Raw genomic sequence first — 6,000 nt, 5'->3', positions numbered from 1 at the left:
CCCTGTCTTTCTGCAGTGTCATATCAATCTTGCATAGTGATTTATACTAGTTGTGTCTAATTGACTCCTACCATTTACCATCAAAGCTAGGTTGAATAGCTTAAATCTGTTCAATTGAGTCAATTGCTCAATTTGAATAGGCCATACCCTTTGTTCTGGGAGTAAGTATATAACATGTGCACTTTTAAAGAAAGGGACTAGCAATTTCTAGAGAAGTATTATTTATCTAAAGGTAATAAAAACTCTTAAATATATGAAGAAGTTATCTACATAGGACCTATTTTATAATATATTATACCACAATCTATGGAATGCAGATGCTGGAAACAGATTGACTGTGTTTAAATCCCATTTTGGGCAAGATACTTAGCCTCTCAGTGTCTTCATTATTTTCAAAGTGGATAATAATGACAGTACTAACCTTGTGGGAATGTTGTGTGGTTAAAATGATTAATAAATGTTAAGTTTTTAGAACTGTGTCTGGCATATAGGAAGTTCTATGGAAGTTTTTTTTAACATAAAAATTTTATCTTCCATATAGGATTAGATAGTATGATGATTAATACTGAGTGTCAACTTGATTGGATTGAAGGATGCAAACTATTGATCTTGGGTGTGTCTGTGAGGGTGTTGCCAAAGGAGATTAACATTTGAGTCAGTGGGCTGGGAAAGGCAGACCCACCCTTAATCTGGGTGGACACCATCTAATCAGCTGCCAGAGTGGCCAGAATATAAAGAAAGCAGAAAAACATGACAAACTAGACTGGCTTAGCCTCCCAGCATACATGCTTCTCCCATGCTGGATGCTTCCCGCCTTTGAACGTGGAACTCCAGGTTCTTCAGCTTTGGGACTCAGACTGGCTTCCTTGCCATTCAGCTTGCAGATGGTCCACTGTGGGACCTTGTGATCATGTGAGTTAATACCCCTTAATAAACCCCATACACATATATATATATACACACACATATATATGTGTGTTTTTCACAATGCCCTCCACTTTTTCTCCTAGTCTTTTGCCTTCATCCTCTTCCAGTCCATCTGCCCTTTACTCCAGGTTCAGTGTTCACTCATTTGCCCACATTTACTACTGCACCCTGTTCTTTGTGTGTGTGTGCATATATATATACACACACACATCTATACACACGCATATATGTGTGTGTGTGTACATATATGTGTGTGTATATATATATCTTATTCGTTCTGTTGCTCTAGAGAACCCTGACTAATACAGATAAGTAAACTCTTCTAAAGCACTAAGAATAGCACCTGGCATATACATAATTACTACATGCATTCCCTAGTATTACACAAATTGGAAATTATTTACACTTTCCATTAATCAGTCATTATACTGGTACTGATAAAGGGATATAACAATTGGATAAAGACAAAAAGTAGCCTTTATCTAGCACCAACTTTGTGTCCATCACCCCATTAGCCATCAGCATTAAATTTAAATTTTCTTTGCTAATTTTCACTAAAACCAAGTACAACTGCCACAATTTAAGCAAAAGGTATAAAACCCAGAAAGGTGAACCAAGAGACAACCCATAAAAACATGAAGCAAATGAGTCCTGGAGAACTCAGACTTGCCAGACACCAAAATCCAAGCTCATTCTGCTAGATTTCATAGTTTGTTTTCAAGGAGCTAACAACTTAGTGAGTAGATACATACACATAAATAATTATGGGCATACCAGATATTGACAAACATCTAAACAAAGATGTAAGGAGTATGTGAACACAGCAAAGGGAGAGGCATCAGATTGGAGAGGATAGAGCAAGTGCTTTAGAAAAAGGATGGCATTTGTTTTCAATGCCAGAGAAAAGTATTCCTTCAAAAACAATGATCACTGGCTGCAGAACTTGTTTTGCATTGGGTACGATATTCAACGAAGAGCAGGGTGCGGTGGTAAATGTGGGCAAATGAGTGAACACTGAACCTGGAGTAAAGGGTGGGTGGACTGGAAGAGGGTAAAGGAAAAAGACTAGGAGAAAAAGTGGAGGGCATTGTGAAAAACATCCACAAAAACTCATGCCTTGGGACACTTGAAACCTTGGAGAACCATGCTGAACACAAACCTTGTGTGCTTTCTCAGACTGAACTGCCTGTTTATCTACAAAGATTACACGTGCCTCTTGGGCAACTATGCCCATGCTCATGCTATGTTTGCATAGCTCCCCAGCAGCTGTAGTCTGAATTGAAGTCCTGGAAATGCAGAACCTTGCCTCCCTCATGCCAAGCCCTCTCAGTGCTAAGGTATCTCTCCACTTCCTAACTTGGGACAAACACCCTATAGAGAGGTTTGGGGTCTGATTCTGGGCACAGCTGCCAAGAGGTTAAAGGATGCAAGCTTGGGGAGTTATCTCTGTGTGGAGTAAACTTGGATCAATGAACAAAAAGAGGTGGCAGGGTGCGAGGAAGGTGAGTTCCCTTTCATTTCTTCCTTCTCTGGGCTATTCTGAGGTGCAGTTTCCGCTGAGTGCCTAGCACACACATGGGCTGAGAAACCCACTATGCCCCATTACAGTTCACTGTGTAGCAAATGCCAGCTAGATTGCTCAGAGCATCACATCGCTTTGCATCTACCCTTGCTTTGCATCTACCCTTGCTTTGTTTCTTTTTCTTTTTCTTTTTTTTTTCCTACCTTACCATGGGCTTCTGCCTCTCAAATTAAAAACAAAACAAAACAAAACAAAAACAGAACTTTCATCCTTGCCTCAGGCTCTGCTTCCTGGCAGACTAGAACTAAGGGAAGAACAATGTGTTTCCCTATTTATCTGTACAATTGTCTATCCCTAATTTTCTAGCACTTCTTATGAACCCTTTAAAAATTCTGAAAAGTTTCATAAAGAGAGTGAATTAAACCATGCATGGTGATGCATGCCTGTAATCCAGCTACTCAGTAGACTGAGGAGGATCACTTGAGCCCAGGAGTTCAAGGCTGCAGGGAGCTATGATCACAACATTGCACTCCAGCCTAGGCAACAAAACGGTGAGATCCCATGTCTAAAAGTAAAATAAAATAAAATAATAAATAAAAGAGAGAGAAAAAAAACTAAAATTCAACACTATAGGCCAAACCATAGAGTTCTATGGAGCTTTCATACATTATTTTATTGGAAGCTCTGATTAATGAAATAGAATTCATATCTTAAGATGCTAGTGCCATTATCAAACACCATAGTTAAACACTCTCTTACTAGTTTTGTTAGTGCTTCTAGTAGTTGCCTTCTGGATAATGCAAACAGATTCACCTGTATTCACTCATTTATTTAATGAGTCAATAATTGACTAAATTCTTAGCTCTAGTAACTATCGTAAGTATTGAGATAGAGAGGTGTGTGTGTGCGCACACGTGTGTGTGTGTGTGCACTTGGTCATATAACATTCCTAGGAATTTTACAATCAGACATCAATTAAAAATAACATCACATTCAGAATCCACACATATACCATGTAGTATCAATTTTCTGATTACAAACTTAGCTTGTACTTTTGCTCTAAGAGTGGCAAAAGGAGACATCAGTGACACTGCGGTTACATCTCTACCTTTGTAACACCAATATTGTCAACTAAAAGGGAAAGACTTCTATCACTTAAATGGCAGTTAAAGCACATATATTATCATTTTAGTTTTGTATTAGCCAGTGAGTTTCAACTTTTGCAGAGTCTTTTTTGATATATATATTTAAAGGTTTCCTTTCTATTTCCCCCCTTTTAGGAAAGTAAAACTCAATCCTATTGCCTTGCCTCTCTTTATTGTCACTGTATCTTTTCAGGAATTGATAAAATCAGATTATTTGCTTTATTTTTTCTTGGCATTTTTAGCATCCTAGCTTTGAGTAACCTGGAATACCCTGATAACACCATTGGTCAGGTTATTATTACATTTAAAGCAGGTTTGCTAGAGGAGGAAAATACTTATGTTTCTGATGAGAAAATAAAATGAAAAGGTCTAGCTCTGATTTTGTAGGGGTGAGATGTAGGTTTTAAATTAGCAGAAAGGTAAAATCACAAGTCTATCTTCTACACAAAGTTATCTTGTCCATTTCAGATTATACTTCTTTTTTTTTTTCTGTTTGTGCCTCCCTCATTTCTGATGGAAAGGGTTGGGCTTATCAAGAGGCAAAAGAAGCATTAAAACATGTCAGTCATCTATAAAAAAACAACAAAATATGAACCTAGAACTACTTGAGAAAATATGCTACTGTCTGTTGCAATGCCTCTCATAGTGTGTCCATGAACTGCTCTTTGGCAGGTGTCCTTAGTTAAGGAGCTTGTGCCAGAAAATAAATCAACTGTCACTAAGTACCATGTTCAGTTCAGTTGACCACTTTTTCATAGCAAGACTTTCTTAAAGTGAGTAGAGTGCTGATTTACATTCTGGCACCAGCATCTTATTTTATTGCAGGAAGGTGGTTTGAGTAGCACTGACCTACTGCATTAGTAAAGACAGTCCTTGTTATGCTGCAGCAACAAGCAACCCCCAAATTTCAATGGCTTAACCCAACCCAACTGATATGGCTTGGCTCTGTCTCCCCAGCCAAATCTCATCTCAAATTGTAATCCCCACAGTCAAGTGAGGGACCTGTAATCCCCAGGTGTCAAGGGAAGGAGGTGATTAGATCATGGGGGTGGTTTCCCCTCATGCTGTTCTCATGCTAGTGAGTGAGTTCTCAAGAGATCTGATGGTTTTATAAGTGCTTGTAAGTTCCTCCTTCACACCTTCTCTCTCCTGCCCCCTTGTGAAGAAGGTGTGTGCTTTCCCATCCACCATGATTGTAGGTTTCCTGAGGCTTCCCAGTCATGTGGAACTGTGAGTCAATTAAACCTCTTTCCTTTATAAATTACCCAATCTCACGGAAGTTCTTTATAGCAGTGTGAAAATGGACTAACACACCAACTCTAATTTATCAGTCATGTTATTCATCTCATACAGGTTGGTAGGGGCTCAGCTGCAGTCATAGGGATGGGCTGTGGGAGGTTTCACCCTCTAGTAGTTCAATCTTTTGTACTGTGTGTCCTCTTCATTTACTATCACAGGAGAAGACAGACAGACAAGCAAAAGCCTGTATGCTTCTGTCACATAAGTAACACCTGCCACTTCACACACATGTCATTGGCAAGACCTAACCACAAGGCCCCACTCGGCTTCAAGGAGGATGGCAAATGGTGACAGCAAGTAGAGTATTTCATAAGCACCAGGGTCACTGCCATATCCACCATGCCAAACTCTATGACACTAAATTAATAAATTTATAAATCATAACTTTAACTTCATGTATTTGAACATGACTTAACATGATTAGAGAGGCATCTAACATTTAACATTTTCTTAATCTTTTCTCTCTCTTTTTTTTTTCTTTTTTCTTTTTTGAGAGTCTTTCTCTGTCACCCAGGATAGAGTGCCGTGGCATGATCTTGGCTCACTGTAACCTCTGCCTCCCAGGTTCAAACAATTCTCCTGCCTCAGCCTCCCAGGTGGCTGGAACTGCAGGCGTATGTCACTATGCCTGGTTCATTTTTGTATTTTTTTTCTTTAGTAGAGTCGGGGTTTCCCCATGTTGACCAGGTTGGTCTCAAACTCCTGACCTTAAGTGATCTGGCCACCCTGGCCTCTAGAAGTGCTGGGATTACAGGCGTGAGCCACTGTACCCGGCCTCCTTCCTCCTTTATGACCTTTAACTGGTAGTGTTACATTTTGCAATCCTTAAAAAAAAACTGCTGTAAATGGAAGAATGCCTTATGTTGAAATCTGAATCAGCAAGAGCACAACATTGTCTTCTGATGTAACCACATTCCTAAAGAGAAAAAGTCCTCCTTGATCTGTGCTCTTGCTCTGAACCTCAGCTACATCAAGGAAACACCTTGGGTCCTGGAGGGGCAGCTCCTTCCTTGGTGGACTCACCTCCTCTAATACAGCTTTGATAGGCCTAGCATCACTGGGCAAGTCACCCGCCACCTCTGCCTTGTGCAGAATTTGCATTATCTA

The sequence above is a fragment of the Chlorocebus sabaeus genome, chromosome 14 (genome assembly GCF_047675955.1).
Source record: "Chlorocebus sabaeus isolate Y175 chromosome 14, mChlSab1.0.hap1, whole genome shotgun sequence".
Lineage (NCBI taxonomy): Eukaryota > Metazoa > Chordata > Mammalia > Primates > Cercopithecidae > Chlorocebus > Chlorocebus sabaeus.
The sequence above is the reverse complement of the archived record's forward strand: the minus strand, read 5'-3'. Positions refer to the sequence as shown.